This window comes from Eptesicus fuscus, chromosome 17 (assembly GCF_027574615.1).
Source record: "Eptesicus fuscus isolate TK198812 chromosome 17, DD_ASM_mEF_20220401, whole genome shotgun sequence".
NCBI lineage: Eukaryota > Metazoa > Chordata > Mammalia > Chiroptera > Vespertilionidae > Eptesicus > Eptesicus fuscus.
This window is the reverse complement of record NC_072489.1, coordinates 22,842,285-22,865,612: the sequence shown is the minus strand read 5'-3', so window position 1 is coordinate 22,865,612 and position 23,328 is coordinate 22,842,285. Positions and strand designations below refer to the sequence as shown.

The 23,328-nt window shown below is 37.7% G+C and overlaps 1 pseudogene; it reads left to right on the top strand.

The window, feature by feature from the left end:
- The first annotated feature begins 6,477 nt into the window (after nucleotides 1–6,477).
- LOC129152096 (tigger transposable element-derived protein 1-like) lies at nucleotides 6,478–8,329 on the top strand (annotated as a pseudogene).
- Nucleotides 8,330–23,328: the final 14,999 nt, after the last annotated feature.

Below are 23,328 nucleotides of genomic sequence, written 5' to 3'. Positions count from 1 at the left end.
ATATATATATAATTGCTTAAAATATTTGATGAATGAGTTAACACAGCATCCCTTTGGAACTAATTTTGTTTTCACTATGACCTAGTGTGTTGGGGTTCAAATTGTGATTCCAGAGCACAAAGCTTCCACAGAAATGCCTGCCTCAGACATTATCATAGTGAACTCAGGTGCTGGGTTTTCAATTTCTGCTTTATCTTCAGCATGCCTGCTAGCATCCCTGAGATTATTTTTCATATAAAATTTTCTTAAAAAACATTATTCCAGTGCTAAAATCACATAATTGAAATCCTTGGAGAACAGTCATTTAAAAATAAGTGTTCAATGATTAGTTTAAAAGAACATAGTACTTGCTCAGCTGGCATAACTCAGTGGTTGAGCATTGACCTATAAAGCAGGAGGTCACAGTTCAATTCCCAGTCAGGGCACATGCCCGGGTTGCAGGCTCCATCCCCAGTGTGGGGTGTGCAGGAGGCAGCTGATTAATGATTCTCTCTCATCATTGATGTTTCTATCTCTATCTCCCTTCCACTCTGAAATCAATAAAAATATATTTTAAAAAGAAGAACATAGTACTAGTTTATATGAACTAAAGTGAAATCTGCACTTTTTTTGTTTTGTTTTTTTAATTGTGTGGGGTTTTTTTGGTTTGTTTCAGAACAAAACAATTTAAATACCTGCCATGTGGCTGACAAAGGAGTATGTGATTAGTGATTTAAATTCATTTGGTGTAAGCAGATTGAGCTGGTTATAATTATATATCATACAGAGAATACTAAAAAAGGGTATTCTGTGTGTAGTTTGTTAGGGGTTTTAGCATTGTCTGATGCTGTAACTCTCCTTGAAGCAGCACTTTTCTATGGTTAGCAAGATCATAGCATTCAGAGTAAAAATGCCCTTACACTGTCTCCAGTAACAGAGCCTCAAGGAAAGTTTTGTTTTGTTTCTTTTATTTTTGGCATCTTAATCTTTTATATTCACCCTTAAATAAGAAAATATCTACCTATGTGTAATGGTTGCCAACATACACAGTTAAAATTCAATATGTTATCTACCTACTCTCCTTTATTTTCACTCTCACTCAGTAACTGTGAATAGAAAAACTACTCAAACAATAATTTAAAGCAACACGTCCTACCCATTAGCTTATCTACACTAATAAAAGAGTAAGATGCAAATTGGCTGTACCTTCACGACGCCCACCAGCCAATCAGGAGTGAGTATGTAAATTAACCCAACAAAGATGGCAGGTTGATTTGCATATGTGGGCACCAAGCATCCGGGGGCAAAGTGGGATGCTTGCATCATTGCCATGGCAACGATGCAGGTGTTCTGCACTGCCCCAGCCACTCCAGGCCTCTGGGCAACATGGGAAGGCAGAAAGGCAGCTCTGGCCAGAGTGAAGGCGGTGCAGGCAGCCAAGGGAAGGCCCATTCTTGCATGAGTCTTCATACATTGGGCCTCTAATTTGAAAATAATCTTGAATCTTGAATAGAGTAACACTTTTACCAAACAGTTATAGTTTGGAACCAAAGATGTCTTCACTGAATTCTCATTCATTTTAGCTTTGTCAACATATTGATTTACTTCAGGTACCTCCTGAAAATTTCATCATCAATGAGGGTGATGTTTGTAGAAAGTGTTTACACATAAAATCAGTGCTTGTTTAAAAGACTTGACTTCATTGAGTAATTGATTAGTAAGAATTATTTAGTAATGTTGTATTTATGTAATTTTTGGTAATGAATTAGGTCATGCCAAATATAATGCATTAAAGTTTCTTTTTTTGCTCCTGGAAAGGCTTAGAAATGATATTGTGCCATGAAGAGTGTTTTACTTTATTAGTTTGTGGACACATATAAAATCAGTCTTTCAGCGAAGACATATAAATGTCACCCTTCCCTAGGGAGTGGATTTTAAAACTCATCAAGTGCTTATATTGGTTAAATATCCTCAAAAGTCACCTTTCTTTAAAAATATAGATAGAGATATCTGAGGTGTAAAGACTATAACCCAAAAGAAAATACAGTTCAAATGGAAAAGAAAGTATATTCAAAGATAAAAAAGAAAATTTTCTGAAATACTCTATTTGAAAAATTCAAAAGGCACATCTTATCACAGGGAAAAACAAACAAACAATATTTAGCCCTGGTCCAGTGGCACAATTAGTTGGAAACGCTGTCCAGTACATGAAAAGGCTGGGCATTCACCCTGAGTGGGGGCCAGGGATGAACCTGCAACCAGGTACATGACCTTGACTGGGAATTGAACCTGCAAGCCTTCAATGAGCAGGCTGATGCTCTAACCACTTAGCCACACTTGTCAGGGCTAATTGACTGACATTTTAATTAAATTAATATTCAACTCAATATATTTTATTTTAAAGATAATTTGCACAGAAGTTTCTGATTTCATCAGCCTATATTTAAATTCCTGCATTCAACAGGTATTTGTTATGCCCACTAAGTATCACTCTGTTGTTGCAGAAAAAAATTGCAAATAAAAGAAGCATATTCTCTGCCCTCTTAGAGTTTGCATTCCATATGGAGTGCATTCAGTAAAATTACCCAAGTAATCATAACTTTTGGGAAATATAAGTGTCATGATGAAAAATAAAGTGGGTATGGAGTAGGGTATAAAATTGGCTGTTTTAGGTTGGGCAGGTAGTTCCTCTTTGGAGATATATTTTTAGCACAGATCTAACCAAATTATAAAAGCAATACATTAAAAAGTGAATAAATAAACACCTTGGGGAAGTATAATCTGAGGGGAGAAAAGAGCAAGTGTCAAGGCCCAGAGGAGAAATAACCCAAGATTGTTCTAGCAATAGCAAGAAATTCTGAGTGACTGGACCTGATGTATCTGAGAACTCTCTGGAGATGCTCTTAGAAAGACAGTTCAGGTAGGACCTCATAGGCCATGCTAAGGAGTGGCATTTCATTATAGACTAGTGGCCCAGTACACGGATTCGTGCACGTTGAGAGGAAGTTAATTAGAAGAAAGATAGTTGGTCTTCAGATGTATTCTGTCAATGATGCTGCTTCCTTTCAGCTTCAGAGGTACGTTGTGCCAATAGTTGGTCTTCAGATACATTCTGGTGTCGCATGTGATTGGCGCCAGAGAGAGCTTTATATGTATCACGCATGTGCGAGTCAATGTTTATTTTTAAATTGCCAGTGCTCATCATATGTACCAGCCAGTCAGTTGGATGGTCAGACGGATGGATGGTCAGCCACTTAGCCTTTTATATATATAGATGTGACTGCAGCTCATTCTAGGGTTTTGAGTGAGTGGACAAAATTGTCTGATGTTAATGTTTATTGGGTAATTCTCACCACTGTGGAGAAATGTGAAAGAGAGAAAAAAAAATGAAGCAGGGAGACCAGAGGCCTATTGAAATGATTGAGGAGAATCAGTCTTGGGAACTTGGAATTACTGGTAGCAGAAGTGGTCAAAATCAAGAAAATATGATTTCTTTTATGAAAAGATATACATTTTGAGGACTATAGAAAATAAGTGCCATTTAAAGTTCCAGGATGAAATAAAATCTTCATTCAGGGCAGGGAATTTCTTCATTCCATCCATACATACATATATACATATAGCATACATACATCTGCTTATCTATTGATATGTCTATTTGTATACACACAGATACATCTGAAAAAATAGTCTGCCATTTAGTTAGATTTTTATACCATTTCTGCCTTACTTAATGAAAAAGATATGCCATTTTTACCAAAATAGTGACCTCAGTTATTGAAGAAAAAGAGAGTAAGAAACAGAATGCATAATCACGTAATTTTTATTAAAAACTAATGAATTAGTGTGCCCTGGAAAAAATGAAGTAATTCATCTAAACACTTTGAGTGACAAAAAGGAAGACTTAAGTACTCTCATAAAATGAGAATGCTGAATGCCAACATATGTCACTATCTGGTCATCTGTGTTTAGAGTCTTCCATTCAGCATCTATAGAAAGAAAAGAATAGTAATAGCAACAACTAACATATGGTGGGAATTAGAAGAATAAATGATAACAGTTTGAGAAATGTGATTATTAACAGTAAATTTTGATGACATAGAGGTAATGCTAAATAGGTTAAGAGCTTTAACAAAATTTATTAGATAAAGCTTTTGTTTTGTTTTTAAAATAACATATCATTAATTAAAAATCTAAATACACTATGCTGAATATTTAGAGGGAAAATTTTGATACGCAACTTTGTCAGATTTTGACAGATTTAGGTTGAGAAATTTGGAAGTTCATGCTAACATGAAATAAATTCATAACAGCACAAGTTAATTAGACCTGGGCTTTAGTCACTGCTCTTTAAATACTTAAACTAGGGAACAGATCAAATGACATATTAAAAAAATTATGTAGCATCACCAGCCTGAAATGTGTCACAGTGGATCTATAAAATTAAAATGAAAAAAATGTACATGACAACTTTTTGAAAAGAATGGAATAGTCTTATAACAGTGACTGTTATGTTATTTTATAAACCAGAGGCCTGGTGCACAAAATTCGTGCACAGGTAGGGTCTCTAGGCCTGGCCGGGGATCAGGGCCAATAGGGGCCTTCTGGTTGCCAGTGGGGCCTTCCTTCGTTCCATGCTGCCTCTTGGTGGTCAGCACACGTCATAGCAAGCAATCAAACTCCTGGTCTCCCGGTCGAATTCCCAAGGATACAATTTGCATATTAGGCTTAAGTTCTATTTTCCCTGTTTTGTATGCATGCATATAAGCCTAACCAATAGACACAGACAACAGGGGGATGAGGGCATGAGTGAGGGGATGGGGGGGCAATGGGGGAATAAGGACACATATGTAATACCTTAATCAATAAAGAAATTATAAAAATAAAAAAATAAATAATTTAAAAGTCCCTTACAACTTTTCGCTACCCATCTATTATATTTCTCTATCCTGTTCTATGTCTAAGTACTCCATTTGTCATCAAGCCAAGTTATGCTAAATATCATATCTTTTAAAAATTTTATTTTCTTCTTTTTTTCTATTTATCAATATTTCATATAAAACCATTAGTGAAACTGAAACTAATTAGTTCTCATTTTAAGGAATGTGGGTCTCCATGTGAGGTATATTAGCTATTTAAACTCAGGGGGATATCAAAAGGATAGTTAAATATTCCAGTTAAGTGTCCTAGTTAAAGTTGCTATAGCTGAACACTACAGAAGTAACACATCACAGTGAGGGAGAAAATATCATTTAATTAGAAAAGCTAAAATGACCAAAATATGCCAACAGAGACAGAGACTTTTATTTCTAAAAATGGGATAAAATCATTATATTCAAGCATATTTTTAGTTCCAATTTAATATATATTCCATGCCATTCTGACATATATTGTGATAGACTGCCTAAAGAGAATACAGTGTCTGCCCCCTAGAAAGCTGAATGAGCTATGCTATACTAGGGTTTTAACTAAATAGAGGTTTAACAGGAATGATGTTTTTTAAATTTTCATTGTAACTTTCCCTAGATTATAAACCAAATTAAAATCCATTTTCATCTCTGAACCTTTGCAAAATACTTGGATAAAGATTGGATAAAGATTGTCATCTCTATTAAAAATAGTAACAGCTAATACTATGAGAGTAGTATACAAGGTACTGTACTGAGTATTTTCAACACGTTACCCCATTTAATTCTCAAAGCCATCCAAAAGAAAATAACTATTGTTTTACTATTGAAAAGATGTAGTTACAGAGACTGCAGAGACTTAAATATAAATGGAAGAACAGCACTATGACTCAGGGCCATGGAAATGTCCTTAATTATTCCATGAAGCTGCCTTCTGAATAGAAACAATGAAAATCCAAGAAATAGTGGTAGAATCCAAATTTTTAATTGCTAATCAAACAAATTTTTGTCCCCACTTCACAAACTATCTTTTCTTTGTTTTTATGTAATAGATTCTTCAGCACATACCTAGTCTGCTACCATCTGCTCTTTCATTTCAGAGGGTTCATATGTTTGTTCAGGCATAAATACCACATTACTGATAGCTGCATGCTAGCACAAACTGCTTATCACCCTCAGTCATAAGTATAGACAGACTTTGTTTGATTGCACTTCACTGTATTGTGCTTTGCAGATAATATGTTTCTTACAAATTGAAGGTTTGTAGCAAACCTGCACCAGGCAAGTCCATTTTTCCAACAAAATTTGTTCACTTTGTGTTTCTGTGTCACATTTTAGTAATTCTCACAATATTGTAAGCTTTTAAAATTATTATGATATTTGTTATGGATATCTGGGATCAGCGATCTTTGTTGTTACTTTTGTAATTGTTTTGGGGTGCCATGAACTACACCCATAGAAGATGGCAAACTCAATCGAGAAATTTTGTGTTTTTTCTGACTGCTCCACTGACTGACTTTTCCCCCATCTCTCTTCCTCTCCTCGGCCTCCTTGTTTTCTGAGACACAACAACATTGTAAATAACCCTACAATGGCCTCAAAGCATTCAAGTAAAAAAGAGTCACATCTCACTTTAAATCAAAAGCTAGAAATGATTTAGTGAGGAAGGCATGTGGAAAGGCAAGCTAGGCTGAAAGCTAGGCTGAAAGCTAGGCCTCTTGTACCCAATAGTTAGCTGTGTTCTGAATGTGATGGAAAAGTTCTTGAAGGAAATTAAAAATGCTACTCCAGTGAACCCTGACTGACAAGAAAGTGAAACATCCATATTGCTGATATGGAGAAAGTCTTAGTGGTCTGGATAGAAGATCAAACCAGCCACAGCATTCCCTTAAACCAAAGCCTAACCCAGAGCAAGCCCTAACTCTCTTCAATGCTATGATGGCTAAGAGAGGTGAGGAAGCTGAGGAAGAAAAATTGAAAGCTAACAGAGGTTGATGAGATTAGTGAAAGAAGACAACTCCATAACATAAAAGTTCAAGGTGAAGCAGCAAGTGCTGATGTAGAAGTTGCAGCAAATTATCCGGAAGATCTAGCTAATGTAATTAATGAAGGTGGCTGCACTAAGCAACCCATTTACAAAACAGCCTTATATTGGAAAAATATGCCATCTAGGACTCTAGAGAGGAAAAGTCAATTCCTGGCTTCAAAGCTTGAAAGGACAGGCTCACTCTCCTGTTAGGGACTAATGCAGGTGGTCATTTTAAATGGAAGTCAGAGATCATTTACTATTCTGAAAACCCTAGGGAACTTAAAGCTTATGCTAAATATTCTGTCTGAGCTCTATAAATGGAATATAGCCTGAATGACATTACATATACTTACAACATGATTTACTGATATTTCAAGCCCACTGTTGAGGCCTACTGCTCAGACTGAATACTCATTTCAAAATATTACTGCTCATTGACAATGTTCCTGGTCAATCAAGAGCTCTGATGAAGATGTATAATAATAAAGTTATTCATGCCTGTTAACACAACACGCATTATGCACCCCATGGATCTAAGAGTAATACTGACTTTAAAATCTTCTTATATAAGATTTTGTTAGTCTGTAGTTACTGTAGATAGTGTTTCCTCTGATTCATCTGGGAAAAGTAAATTGAAAACTTTCTGGAAAGGATTCATTATTCTAGATGTCTTTAAGAACATTTGTGATTCATGGGAGGAGATCAAAATATCAACATTATCAGGAATTTGGAAGAAGTTGATTCCAACCCTCATGGATGACTTTGAGGGGTTTCAAGACTTCAGTGGAGGAAGTAACTGAAGATGTGGTGGACATAGTTAGAGAACTAGAATTAGAAGTGGAAGCTGAAGATGTGACTGAGTTGTTATAATCCAGTGATGGCGAACCTCTGACACGCGTGTCAGTGCCATTTCTGATGACACGCGGCCGCTGAGGCGGCCGCATGCCGAGGATGAAACATTTATGTTATTTAAACTATAAATATCGCGAAATAATGTTTTTTTCCTCAAAGGGACACACTACCCAAGTTATGCTCAGTTTTTTGGCGAAGTTTGAAACACCAAGCTCAAAAGGTTGCCCATCATTGTATAATCTCATGATAAAAATTTAATGGATAAGAAGTTGCCTCTTGCAGATGAGCAAAGAAAGTGGTTTCTTGAGATGGAATCTACTCCTGATGAAGATGCTGTAAAGATTGTTGAAATAACAGCAAAAGATTTAGAGTATTACTTAAACTTAGTTGATAAAGAAGTGGCAGAGTTCCAGATGATTGACTCCAATATTGAAAGAAGTTCTTCTGAAGCAAAAGTGCTATCAAATGGCATTACATGGTACAGAGAAACCCTTCTTGAAAAAGTCAATTGATGTGGCAAACTTCATTGTTGTCTTACTTTAAGAAATTGCCACCATTCTGATCAGTCATCAACCATCAACATCTAGGCAAGACCTTCCACCATAAAAAAAGATTATGATTTGCTGAAGGCTGATGGTTAGCCTTTTATTTAGCAATAAAATATTTTTTAAATTAAGGTCCATGCATTGTTTTCTTTTTTTAGATATAATGCAATTGCATACTTAATAGACTATAGAATAGTATAAACATAGACTTTTATATGCATTGGAAAGCTAAAAAAATTATGAGATTTTCTTTTTTTTTTTTTAATCCACACCCAAGGATATTTTTCCATTGATTTTAGAGAGAGTGGAAGAGAGAGAGAAACACCGATGTTTGAGAAACACCCACACCAGGGCCGGGAGGAGGCTGCAACCTAGGTATGTGCAGGCAATCACTCTATCCATTGAGCCAAACCTGCTAGGGCCAAGATTTTCTTTATTGAGATATTTGCTTCAATGTGGTGGTCTGGAAATGAACCCATGATATTTATGAGGTATGTCTGTAACTCTAAAAATAGTTGTATTGTACATCGGCATTCGGACTGAAGGATCCCGGGTCAAGGGCACAAGCCAGGGTTGTGGGCTGGATCCCCAGTAGGGGGAGTGTAGGAGGCAGCCAATCAATGATTCTCTCTCATCATTGATGTTTCTATCTCTCTCTCCCTCTCCCTTCCTCTCTGAAATCAATAAAAATATATTTAAAGTAACATAAAATAGTTGCATTGCTGAATGTTGATTTATCAAACACTCTTGAGCATTTCTCAATACCTAATAACTTCTAAGAAGCTAGTATTTACCCACACATCTTTTCACTTGTCTATATCAACCAACAAGAAAACAAATATTTGCCATTTTGCAATTTTGAGAGCCAAACCTTTTTTGCTCATGGAAAGAATACTTCACTCTGAAATCATTTTAAACACAATGATTTTTATGCAATACCAGTAAAAGAAAGGGGTATGAACAGCAGCTATGAGTCTTACCTGATGTATGTCCACAGCATTATTTCAAAAAGGTTAGATTGTCAGCATTATATGCTAATTGCCCCACAATCCTACATCTTAGTGAAAAGATCTAAATGTTGTAGCCTTTTGAACTTAAGATTTATGATCTTCATATATTTCAAATAAGTTAATCCTACTGCCCTAATCTAATAAAGCTACTACATTCAAGTATAATTTTCAATTTGTACTCAATTTTTCTTATAATATGCAGAGTCCTTTTAGTTAAGCAAAATGCAGAATTTAATTTTTGGTAAAAGTTATAAAGATAAATATCAGCCTATTCTTTGAAACAGATAATGCATTCAATAATTTAATTGCATAGAATTTAGATGTGTTTTGTCAATGACTTGGCTGAGGTATATGATTAAAATATCAATGAGGAAATCAGTTTTTACAAAAGAGAGAAGATGGTATCTGGAGACAGGGTATTGTATAGTAAAATAAAGGTTGGGACCAGTGAGATAATTCTTTGTATTTCCTTTGTATCCTCTGACAAGTTTTAATTTCTCTCTTATCTGTAAATCTGGGATAATACTTATTATAATGATTAAGTGAGACAATGCTGATAAACGCTTATTGTACCAAGTGAGCATAGAAAGCGTGTAAAACATAACTGCCTTTAATAGTATTATTTCCAAATGTCAAATACCCAAATGAATTTTACCAGATATCATGTAACCAAATTATGTATAAAGTAAATTTTATATAAATTATTGATAATTATAAAATATCAGAGTATGGTGAGTGCTTACCCATTTTATTTAAGGTCACGAGAAATTATAATATTAAATATTTTGTAATATTGTTAACATACAGAACAGTTAATACTATACTGACCATAACTGAATAATATAATCAACACCTCAAAGCTTGAACAAATCTTAAAATTTTTCCATATTTCTCTAACTACATTTTTAGAAGTTGAAAGTAAAAATGAAGTTGCTAGTGTACTTTTCTTCCGTCCCATGACCAAGAAGGCCTAATGTTCCCCATAGTATGTCTACATTTTAGAGGCTTTTTCCTGACTCTAGGCCCTTAACCTCCTTTTCCTTAAAGCATTTACTTTAGAAAACTTGTAACTATAAATTTTCTTCTCTGCTTATTTGAAGTGATTGTATATTTTTTAAAAGCCCCTAGCCAGTTTTACAACCTGAAAATGTCTTTCTCAAGAAACTTGAAACCATCTCTTTGAAATGAAATTATTAAGGGGATAGCACCCCTATCTTTGAGAAGGATATCTTTATAAAGATATAGCCAGGCAGGCATGGTTCAGTGGTTGAGTGTCGACCTATGTACCAGGAGGTCATGGTTCGATTACCAGTCAGAGCACATGCCCAGATTGCAGGCTCCATCCCCAGAGTGGGGCGTGCAGGAGGCAGCCGATCAGTCCCCCCCCACACCCTTCCCATCTGATCCCTTTCAGTCTGTTCCATATCCATGCCTATGGTTCTATTTTGTTCATCAGTTAATTTTGTTCATTAGATTCCACATGTAAGTGAGGTCATGTGATATTTGTCTTTCTCTGACCTGCTGATTTCACTTAGCATAATAATCTCCAGATCTATCTATACTATCAGAAAGGGTAAGAGTTCCTTCTTTTTTACAGTCACATAGTATCCCATTGTATAAATGTAGCCCAGCTTTTTTATCCATTCATCTACTGAAGGGCACTTGGGCTGTTTCCAAATATTGGCCATTGTAAATAATGCTATGAACATAGGGGTGCATATATTATTTCTAATTGATGTTTTGGGATTCCTAGGATATATTCCCAGAAGTGGGGTAGCTGGGTCAGAAGGCAGTTCTGAAATGGGAAATTTGGACTGGAATGTGCAGTGTTCCCCTGGGCAGAATGGTTCCCCAGGCTCTTTGTCTAGTGGAGTCGAAAAATGAAACCACTGACGGAAAATGGTATAGCAAAGGTGGAAATTTATTGAGAAATAAGCACAGACTCCCGCGTGGGGAGGGGGAAAGAGTCCCATTTTCCACGGTTTATAAAGGCTGCAGTTTTTTTTTGTGCCTTGATATCCCTTCTGATTGGTCACTATTTCCCTTTTGATTTGGTCATTATAGCAACTCCTGAGCTCAAGTCTCATGTGAAGTATGTGAGGTTCCCTCCTTCTTCTCCCTTATTGTTCTCCTATTCCCTCTGGGTTTTTCTTCCTTCCTCTTTGAATGAGGGGCTTCCTTCCCTTTATTCTGTAAATGTGTACCTTTAGCTACTCTCAACTCCCTTGTCTTATGGAAATGTACCCTTTGCAGCTCTGTAGCCCTGTGCTTTCTCCATGGACCCCTTAATTCCTAAAATTCCCTAAAACCTGCCTATTTCATCCCTAAAAATTCCTTTCAGTTCCATTATTTAATTTTTTGAGGACACTACATACCAGTTTGCACAGTGTCTGCACCATTTTGCATTCCTACCAACAGTACCCAAGAGTTCTCTTTTCTCAGAATCCTTGCCAGCACTTATTGTCTGTTGATTTATTGATGGCAGCTATTCTGGCAGGTATGACAGGATACCTCATTGTCGTTTTAATGTGCATCACTGATGATTAGTGACTTTGAGTATTTTTTCATCTGTCTATTGGCCATCTGTATGTCTTCTTTAGAGAAGTGTTTATGCAGGTCCTTTGCCTATATTTAATTGGGTTATTTGCCTTCCTGGTGTTGAGTTGTATATTTTCTTTATAGATTTTGAAAATTAACCCCTATTTTGGAAATATCAGATATATCATTGTTCTCCCATACAGTGTGTTCCCTTTTCATTTTGTTGATGGTTTCTTTTGCTGTGCAGAAGCTTTTTAGTTTTATGTAGTCCCCTTTGTTTATTTCTTTCCTTCGTTTCCCTTGCCCTACAAAATATATTGGTAAAAATATTAACGGATCAATATATCTCTCACATCGGTGTCTCACTAGTTAGGGTCGCCGAAGGAGGAACGCAAGAGGTCAAAAGGGGTCAAGAATTATACATTTATTATTACATCTGCTAGCAGAGGGCTAAGACCAAAATGGCATCAGCAGGGCAGAGTAGGGGGAGCAGGATATTTATGTCTCTTGTAAGGGTCAGTCAGAGTAACCGGTCGGACCAGGTGCAGGGTGGCGGCCAGGTGTAGGCAGTCCACTGGAAACTGGGTGAAGCTGTTTACTGAAAGCCTAAGGCCATTGATCATGAAACCTACATTGAGGATAACAGGACAATCGCCGGGTGGGGCAAGAGCCCCAAGCAGAGTATAATGGAGCCCAAGAATGTGCCTAACATCTCTCTCTCTCTGTCTCTCTATCTCTATCTCTCTCTCTCTCTCTCTCTCTCCCTATCTCTATCTCTATCTCTATCTCTATCTCTATCTCTATCTCTATCTCTATCTCTATCTCTATCTCTATCTCTATCTCTATCTCTCTCTATCTCTATCTCTATCTCTCCCTCTCCCTCTCCCTCTTCTGCTCTCTAAAATCAGTGAATGTATCCTAGGGTGAGGATAAGAAAGAGTTAATTACAGAAAGCATATTCTTATTCACTTAATCTGTGCAATATGCACATTTTAAATGAGCTTTTTTAGAAGAAGAGGACATGATAATGACAGATGATCCATTTATTCAGCACCTTTAAGTGACTCACTAGGACCCCTTCATTTACAATGAAAACAGCTGGGAGTGCTAATTACCAAACTAAGCTAGACACAGCGGGAACCAGTAATCATTAGTCACACCTTTACCACTCCCGGTGCCGGAGCACATTCAGAAAACACAACTTTTGCTTTTCTATTATTATTTGATATGAAGTTTGGTGAAATTCTTGACACAAATATCCTCTCTAATTAATGACAAACTAATTTCAATTAAAATTTTATCAAAAGGGAATAAAAGAGCTAAAAGGACGTATTTATTGAAAGTGTTGATGAATTAAACAGGAAAAGTCAGTGCTTCTTCTCTTTCTATTTTGAATAAATAAGAGAATATTAGCATGAATGGATTTTTAATGAATAAAAACTTGCTTGTTTTGTCTGTCATTGATGCATAACAAAGAAATTTACCTTCATTATTGGGCATATACTAAATGCCACTATTTTTTTTCTTCTTTAAAATATATTTTTATTGATTTCAGAGAGGAAGGGAGAGGGAAAGGAAGATAGAAACATCAATGATGAGAGAGAATCATTGATTGGCTGCCTCCTGCATACCACACACTGGGGATGGAGCCCACAACTGTGTCATGTGCCCTGACCTGCCCTGACCGGGAAGCAAACCATGACCTCCAGGTTCATAGGTTGAAGCTCAACCACTGAGCCAAGCTGGCTGGGCAATACTATTTTTTAATCCTGCAAAGTATTTTCAGGATTAATTCTAAAATATAGTAAGATTGATTATCTTTATAATTTAACTGTAAGCATTTTTAACTATAAAATTTAAATGTTAGATATAACAACAATGACTGATGTAAAAGAAAGAACAAATCACTATTTTTATAAATAGTCAAACAGATCTCCATCATGTAAGTAAATAAGAACAAGCAAACAAAAATATTTGCTAAAAATGTGTAGGATAGTGTTAGGGCTAGGAAAAAAAAAATATTTGCTAAAGTTCTTTCTTGTTTTTTACATTCTATATCTCTTTATGGTGGCTACAAAGCCATTTTAGAATACATTATCAAATTCTGACTGTATATCCTGTATATAATATCACTTCTAATGAGGAGGAATATAGGGGGCAACCTGGGGAGGGGGGGCTAGTAATCTGAATCTGTGTCAGTGACCAGTGTCCTAGTGCACATTCTTGTTAGCCTATAATTAAGTCACTGCCCCTTCCTTAGGCAATAGTCTGTTTTCCTGGGTGCTCCCAGTTTGCAGGGGCCACGGGCTGGGAATTTGGCAGCTTGGCCGGAAGGAGGGTCACTGGTGCCACCCAGGCCAGGCATTTAGATACAATCTAACTTCCCCATTCTAACTGACTTAGGAGGGGCTGTGAAAGCCCGCCACAAAAGCCCGGTAGTTAGGAGACAGATAGGAAGCAAAGAAACTTAGGAATATATAAGGAGTAATCTAATTGTATAGGGGGTTCAGGCTTTGGATCTTCGAATATCCTGAGCCAACAGCTCTGCTTTAAATAAAGGATTTTTCCTGAATCTCCAGTACTAGTTGCATATTTTCCAGTCGCCTGGTAAATTGCGCAACAATCTATAATAATAAAAGCGTAATATGCTAATTAGAAGGGACAGCCGAACTACCTTCTGGACATCCTTCCAGACAACCTTCCGGACAAAGCTGGGCTGTGAGGGCTGAGCCCTTGCACGAATTTTGTGCATCAGACCTCTAGTATTATATACAGCCAAGTTAGTTTGGCAAAATTTTAATTTCTGAACCAGTATTGACTGGGATAATCATCTATCTATATTCTAGTGAGTGCTCACATTTCACTAATTTAAAGTTTCAATTAAGAATCATGCCTATGCAATTCATAGACATGGTACTCGTAGCTCTGAAAAACAATCTATTCATAATATACTGTGTTACAAAATTCCCTTCAATGTGCATGTATTTAAAAGAAGCACTATTTTCAGTAATCCATTGTAGGAATCCCTTTCCACGTCCCGCGTGGTTCAGGGTTCCAGTTCAGGGTTCGAGTTCTGGAGAAGGGCCGCACACAAATGAAAGGAGACTTGAAGAAATTCAATTTGGCGAAATGGGGGGCCAGGCGGTAGTCCACCTCTAGTGGGAGAACTCCCGACTGCTCTGGCCCTGCCATCCCTTTTATTGAGGCTTTGGGGAAAACATCTTAGCCAGGATAAACAGAAACTTACATGTAGCCCTTAGGCAGGAAATAACAGAAACTTACATGGGACAAACAAAGGTGGAGGCTGCTTCAGCTAACAATGTCTCAACTAAAGGGTGAGTGGTTAGAGCAGTTAAGGTTGGTGACCAGCCTTCCTGGCTTCCTGTCAACATCTCTCTTTTAGTGAAACTGATTTGTTTCCGGCAATCCATGAAATATCCCTTTTTCTCTAAAAAATGCACTTTGACCTTGAAACATTGCTCATAAATACAAATTGTGACCCTAGCCTCTTGACATGGGCCTTAGAGGCTGCACAGCAGTGGACATACAACCAAACTATAATGATCAGATATTCATTCTCTCTCAAGAACATAAAATATGGACTGAAAGACAACCAGTGAGACTGTGTGCATGACTGAAACTTAAGTATGCAATCTCTCACACAATGGGGTGTCTAATTTCTATGTGAAGATAAATACTGGAGAGTATTATGCCAAGCTAAATAAGCCAGTCAGAGAAAGACAGGTATCATAGGATCTCACTCATATGTGGAATCTAACACACAAAATAAACTGATGAACAAAATAGAGCCAGAGACAGGGAAGCATGGAACAGACTGATGAATCTCAGAAGGAAGGGGTGGGGTGGAAAGAGATTAATCAAAGAACATATATGCATAAATCATGGACACAGATGATAGTGGGTGAAGGCCTGGGCTGTTTTATTTATTCCAAAACTGAAAAATGTACTTATATTACATATGATACACAATAAGACAATTCATGCAGTGTTTCTCCAATCTTGAAATTATAATAAAAAAATACTTTCCAAATATAAGTCTCTGTAATAATGTTCAAATTTTTTGAGTCTATTATCACAGTTTTCTGCTAAATTATATTAGGCATGAAACATAATGTAGTACATATTTTTATTTATTTATATATAAGAATAAGACTGAAAATATATATTTGAATATAACACTTATATTCAAATCAGACTTTATCCATGGTATTATGAAAATTAACCAATGCTTACCCTCTGGTGAAAATGACAATATTAAAACACTTGAAATTATAAATACAATATATCATTAATTACTTAATAGTTTGCCCTAAGCTATAAATGCCACAGCTGCTGACAAAGAGGATATCAATGAGCTATTTTTCCCAGAGTATACATAAAAATAGAACTAGGGGAAATGTCAAAAATTGTGAGGGCTACATTTGAATGAGGAGGCTAGAGAGCAGTTATGGACAAACTTGAAAGCATAGGAAATATATTTAAATTGATATAATGTGAATAGGGAACAATTGTTGTGGTTGACCAATACAGTAAGATAATAAAATTACCATAGCTTGCAGAAGGACTAAGCATTTTTTAAACATTTACATTTAGATCAAATATTTACATAATTAACAACAGCTTACTAGGGAATGATTCTGGAATTTGTGTTGAAAGAAACAAGCTGATTAAGACTCTTTTCATTATTCTATACATGCATTTATTTTGAATTCAATATAAATGAATGATTGCTGTGCTAGAAATGTTGGAAGTAGCAGTAAAAAAGACACACTGCCTGTGTTCCCAGAGAATTTAAAGTATAGTGAGAAAGGCAGACCAAAAAGGATTTGCAATTCCATAAGTTAAGTGCTATATTAGATCTCTCCATAGATTGTTGGATAGTGAGAGACCACAGGGAAAATATTGAAGGTTGAGATATCCGGATTGAGTCCTAATGAGTGAATAGAAACTGATTTAATACAAAGTTGTGGGGGCCAGATTAACGGCATAATATTGACTTTAAAACCACACAATATTATTTTACAGTCTTGAAGGTCAGAAATACTATACTGTTCTCATTGGGGCAAGTCATGGAATCCACAGGACTGTGTTCTTTTCTTGATGCTCTGAGGAAGAATGAATTTACTTTTTTTCTGAGTTTTTAGCATAAGTTAGTCCCTTGCAGATAAAGGACAGAAAGCCCATTTTCTTGCAAGCTGTAGGTGAGGATTGTTTCCATCTTCTAACTAAAGGCTGGCGTCTTCCTTATTTTATGGCCCTCTTCTTTTATCTTCAAAGCCAGAGTAATAGTTTCCTAGTGATGCTGTAATACGTTATCATAAACTTGGTGGCTTAAAACAATACACATTTATTTTCTGCAGTCAAAAGTTTTGGTGGGGTTGCATTGCTTCTAGAGGCTTACCGGTAATGGGAGAATCCTTGCCTTTGTGAGCTCCGAGGGGCTGCTGGCATTACTTTGCTTCTAGCTCCTTGTTTCATCTTCAAAGTATGCCACTCCAAAGTCTGGTCCCATTGTCATGTCTCTTTTTCTCCACTTCGATCCTCTTGCCTCCATGTTATAAGAAACCTTGATGTCACTTTGGGCTCACCCGGATAATCCAGGATAGTCTCCCATCTCACGATGCTAATTTTAATCACAACCGGAAAACCCTTTTTTACCATTTAAGTAACATATTCACAATTTCCGGGGAACAGAAAGTAGTCATATTTAAGGGGCCATTATGCAGCCTCTTACCTACAGCAATGATGGATCAAGTGCCTCTTGCCTTGCAATTTTCTCTTCTACTCTTCTGTCTTGTAAACGTTTGTAATTAGATTGGGCTCCTTGGACAATTCAAAATGATCTTCCTATCTCAAAGTCCTTACCCTAAACTATGATGGGGTGAAGGATAGGCCATCCCAAAATATGCCACTTTGGCATATTGATTATTTTTTATTTAAAGTTACTTGACAAATAGTCAGTGCAAGAAGAGCATGCTCTGCCCCTCTGAGAGCAGGAAATAAATCTCCCCTGTGAAGGACCCCTCCCTACACCTGGAGGTAAAAAGAATCTCCATCTCCAGACCTGAGGCATTCTGGGCCCAGAAGGCTGGATAAGAGTCTGCTTGGTTTCTTCACTAATCAGTACCCAAGCTAACTCCCTTTGTCTTGTCAGTTGCTCACAAATTTATTGTTTCTTTGAAGGGTATAAAAGCTGCCTGTTTTGGTCATTTCTTTGAGTCTCATACTTCTATAAACTCCCATAAGTATAAAATTAAAAGTTGTTTCTCTCTTATGAATTTACATTAATTTAGTTGTTAGACCAGCCAGAAAAACCTAGAAAGTTAGAGGATATATTTTTTCCTCCCCAACTACTACATCTATATCTCATTTGGCATTGCAGGAATTAAAACATAGATACATTTCAGAGTTATTATTCTGCCTACCACAGATAGAGATTAGGCTTTACATAGAAAAAAAGAAGGCATGGTGAATGGGGAAAAATAAAGCATATACTACAAAAATGTACAAGTAGTCCCCAAGGAGTTGAAATATATAGTACAAGGCAAAGAGAATATATAAGAAATTATATAAAGGGTTTGTAATGTTGAAAAAAACAACATTTTTTTTCTTTAGTAAAAGGGGAGCCACTGAAAGATATAATAAAGTCTATAATTCTAAATAGATTAAGTTAAGTCTATAATTCTAAATAGATTATTTTGGCAGCACAGTTGTGGACACAATTATAGTATAGGATATAAAGTCCATTATGGCAAGAATTTTTTGTCTAGTGTTTTAACTGCTATATCCCAGCACCTAGACTAATGACTGGTATGTAGGTGATGGCATAAGTATTTGTTGAATGAAAGCATGAATGACTGAATGAATGACTTACCACTGAGACACTAACTTGTTTGTGCAGGGATATAGACATAAAATGGTGTCATAATTAAGTTATGGAAGTGAAGAAGGTTACAGAAAGACCAAGGAACTGAATTAACCAGTCTGAGACATTAACTTTGGATGGAAAATAAGAAAGAGAAATGAGTTAGGATGCCTACTTACTTTTTTTGTTTAGAAGCATCATGGTACATTCATAGAGTTACTGATTATGGATAATAAGTGGTGATGGAAAAAATTTAATTTAAAAAAGAATCTCATGCTCATGCTATATTTTCAGTTTACTGTTTAAAATGATAGATTTTTTAATATTATTTTTAGTTTAATATTTATAACCCATTACATTAAGCTAAAAATATATATACACCCAAGCATATGGTAGGTATATAGATAGATATTTCATACCAATACTACTGACAACATGATTATAAGTAAAATAATATAGTGTTAAATTTTATTATTATCACTAGGGGCCCAGTGCATAAATTTGTACACCTTGAAAGGAACTGTGGGCCACAAGGCTGTGATGGGCACAGGGGTGGGTCTCAGCCCATCCTCTGCACCCCTGCCTGGCCCCTCCCGCTGTGGGCCCCGGTCTCCTGTCTGCTGGCAGCCCTGCCCCCACCACCGCTGTCACGCACTGACAACGCCAGCCTTGCTCGCACCCGCTGACGGCGCGGAGCTATTGGGGCCGGCACCAGCAGTGGGTGTGAGCAGGGCCGGCACCGCCAGCGGGTGCAAGCAGCGGCTGCTGCCCTGATTGCCCTTTAGGAGCAGGGTGAGGTGGAGAAGCCCTCGGGGTGATCGGGCCAGCAGCTGCTGCTCACACCCGCTGATGGTGCCTAGCAATTGGGACTGGATGCTGGCAGCGGGTTTGAGTGCCAGGCGGGACTGCAGCACGCGGGAGCAAAGAATTTTCAGTAACCACCCGTGGCTCGCCCTGATGACAGTGACCGGTGCTCCACCTTGGTCTGGCGCCCCCACTCATCTGCTCCATCATCCCCTGCAGCCCACGCCCGCCATGTTCTTCTCTCTGCTGCCGACTGCCAATGCCTGCCATGCTCCGCACACACACCCTGGTGGTCAGCGCACGTCATAGCGACCAGTTGTTTGGTTGTTCAGTTGTTCCTCTGTTCAGTCTATTTGCATATTAGCCTTTTATTATATAGAAGTAGAGGCTTGATGCATGAATTCGTGCATGGGTGGGTTCCCTCTGGCCGAAACCCACAGTCCAACACCGCCTGCAGCTCCTACCTGCCACTCGCACCCAATCAGTCCCAATCGGGAGAGGTTCATGCTGCCGCAGCAGAGCTCACCAGCCGTAAGGCCTGTGTCTGGTGCCCTTTTAAGGGGAGTGGCCTGCAGGATCGGGATGAAACCAGCTCTCTGACATCCCCCGAGGACTCCTGGATTGCAAGAGGGCACAGGCCAGGCCGAGGGACCCCAACGGTCCACAATCGGGGCCAGGGAGGGACCACGGGAAGGCTCCAGGGCATGTCTGGCCCCATCTCGCCCAGTCCCGATTGGCCTGATCCCAGCAACAAGCTAACCTACCAGTCAGAGCATCTGCCCCCTGATGGTCAGTGCACATCATAGCGAGCAATGTGTGGCCTTAGCATATCATTAGCATATTACGCTTTGATTGGTTGAACAGTGGACCAGTCACCGGAAAACTGGACACTTAGCATATTAGGCTTTTATTATATAGGATTATTTGAAAAAAATATATACGACAATATACATGGACAAGTAAAATGCTATTTGTTACTGCTACTTGCAGTTTTTCTCTGAATGAATTTACCACTAACTCAAATATTTATTTTATTTAACTTTTACTTACTGCCTTTTTAAAATGTTAAATTTGGACTTTGATTATGTAAAATATTTACATGAATTTCAATGTAAAATAACATATTATATGTAATATGACCTTGCCTTTATCTTTATTCCACAGGCCCCATTCTCTCCCTTTGACATAAATAGCCATTGTTATTCAGTTTTTGTTATATTTTTAAAAATATAAGTACAATGATATGTGTACACACCACTCATTCTCCTACACATTTTCTTCTGTCAAATGACAATATCAATACAATTCAGTACTGAGTTTGATGTCCTTTATTCAAGGGAAAGCATTCCATGGATTGGGGGAGTGCAGGGTCTCGTAAGCAATGGAGCATCTTCCCTAGGAATTTGGGGACAGGGCGAGTTTTATAGAACATTAGGAGAGGCAACTTGAAAACAGGGCATGGTCAGGGATTTTCTTATAAGGCTAGTGGGTCTTACTCTCAAGGGTAAGCTAGCTAAAGCTGAGTTGGAGAATTGTGATTGGTGAAAGCTAGGATTCATTGATAGGTGTTTTCTGTAAGTGCAGGTTGATTTAGGTTTAGATTTGTGACATGGGCTGGGCCACTGGTTCGGCCTTTGTTTTGTGAGTCCTGATATACAAATTAAATTTTCACTGCGAAAAGGAGTGGAATTTACCATCCCAAAGTATGTCACTCTGGCTGAATATTATTTTCAGCTATAAAGGCAATACAACACCAGCAGATTTTAGAAAAGCTCTTTTCCCCCTCAGCTGCCTAACTTTACATTGGAAATGGGCCTGTACCAAAAAGAGAACTATTACTAAAGATACCTTTTTACCTAAGAAACGTATCTGCAAAACAGGACAATCTTGGATTTCCAGACATTTTCTCTCCTGGGAATGGCCTTACTCCCCTTTGCATCTCCTAGCTTAGCTCAGGACATTAGATAGACCTCAATAACCTGGTTGCCTTTTGGGTCTCATATTTTTATGGATTCATGTACATGCAAAGTTAAATTTGTTTTTTCTCCCATTAATTTGTCTTATGCTAATCTGATTCTTAGACTTGCCAAAATAAACTAGAAGGGTAGAAGGAAAATTTTTCTGCTCCTTCAACTAAAAATTATGGAATTCTATATTTTATCTTCTGTGATTGTTTTCTTATTTAAAAAATATATACAAAGAATGTACTTTTACTTAAGAATATATAATATATATATATTAAGAATAGTATGTTGAGATGATCTCACTTTATAAACTGTCTCATTATATGGATGCACCACAGTTTTTCAACCTGTGCTCTATTAAAGGAGTTGTATTTGAGTTGTATTCTGCCTTTTATTAACATGCTGCAATGAATTACTTTATTCCAAATTCACTCAATGTTTTTGCAATCTATCTTTGGGATAGATATTACCTTGTTACTGACCAGGATAAAATTCTGAGATGTGCTAGTACTAAATTGAAGTACAGCAGGCCAGAGGGTGGAAGGAAAATAAAAAAGGGGTTAATCAGTTAACAACTGCAGTGCAAAACCAACAATAGACTGGTCACTCTCCTTAGTGTATGTTGGAATTATTGAATTTAACTTTCAGAGAAGTATGTTACTGGACCACTTCAGCTCTGGGGGCTGGCCCTGCCATGGAACAAGAACCTCCGTGTGTCAGGTGATCTCCAGGTCCTTGACTCACCCGGGGAAGATTGGACAAATCAGAGTCAGAATAAAGCAAGTTTTATTCAGGTAAAGAAAAGGAAAGAGGCAGACACACTGTTAATAAAAGCAAAAAGTACACGTCCCAGTGAACGCGGGCCAACAGTGTGAGTTGAATGCACGGTCAGTTCTTGGGATTTTATGTGTTTCAAAGGCTGGGGGTTGTCTCCAAGTTTAGGGGCTCCAAATTCTGACTCTGCCTCCTGATAGGGAGGGTAGCTTGTTGTGACTCCGAGACCTCCCAGGGGTTTCCTGCCGTTAAGTGTCTCCCTGTGGTCATGCTGAGGGTGAGCAAACGTCAAGTACCTAATTCCCCACTCCACTTCTCTGGATCTTTCCCTCACTTCCTTCTGTCCTGCCTCAGCTATTTCCTAGATTAACTAGAAAGAGAGAAGAGCCGGATGCTATTAATCCCCAGGAACTTTACAGGCTCTCTCTGCCGCATCTATTCCAAGGACGTCGAAACCGCATGGCTAGGGATATGAAAAGTCAGGGGGTCCAAACTGCATGACCAGCAATATGCTAGGGGAGAAGAGGTTACCCTGGGGGCTGGGTTCTGGTTTTCCCAGTTTTGCCCCTTGATAGGCATGCAGGCCTTTTTGCCCTGGTGATTGTCTGTGCCTGGGCCATCAGCCTGGCCCATTGCTCTGCGCATGTCTGTTTAACTGCCTAAAACAGTATCAGTGGCGTTTAGCTTATTGAGTTTTGGTCTCTTTCCCCTATTGTGATATCCTTTAATAAATTCTTCTTTGCCCATTTAATTTTGTCCCATGCAGATTTTGCTTTGACCATATCTAAGAAGGGTAAGAGCATCAATAAATTTGTAAAATTTTTTCTTAGATGTTCTATGTGTATATTTCTTTAGGAATATTATAATCAGCTTATCTCACACCAGAAAAATTTTATTTTTTTATTAAGGCCACTTTAAATTTATAAGTTAATTTGGGGAGAGTTATTTTATGTTGAGTCTTTCCAAAAACACAGTCCTTTTACATATTTCTCGTTAAATGTTTTGCATAGCAATTTTGCCTGAATAATATTTTTATAAAT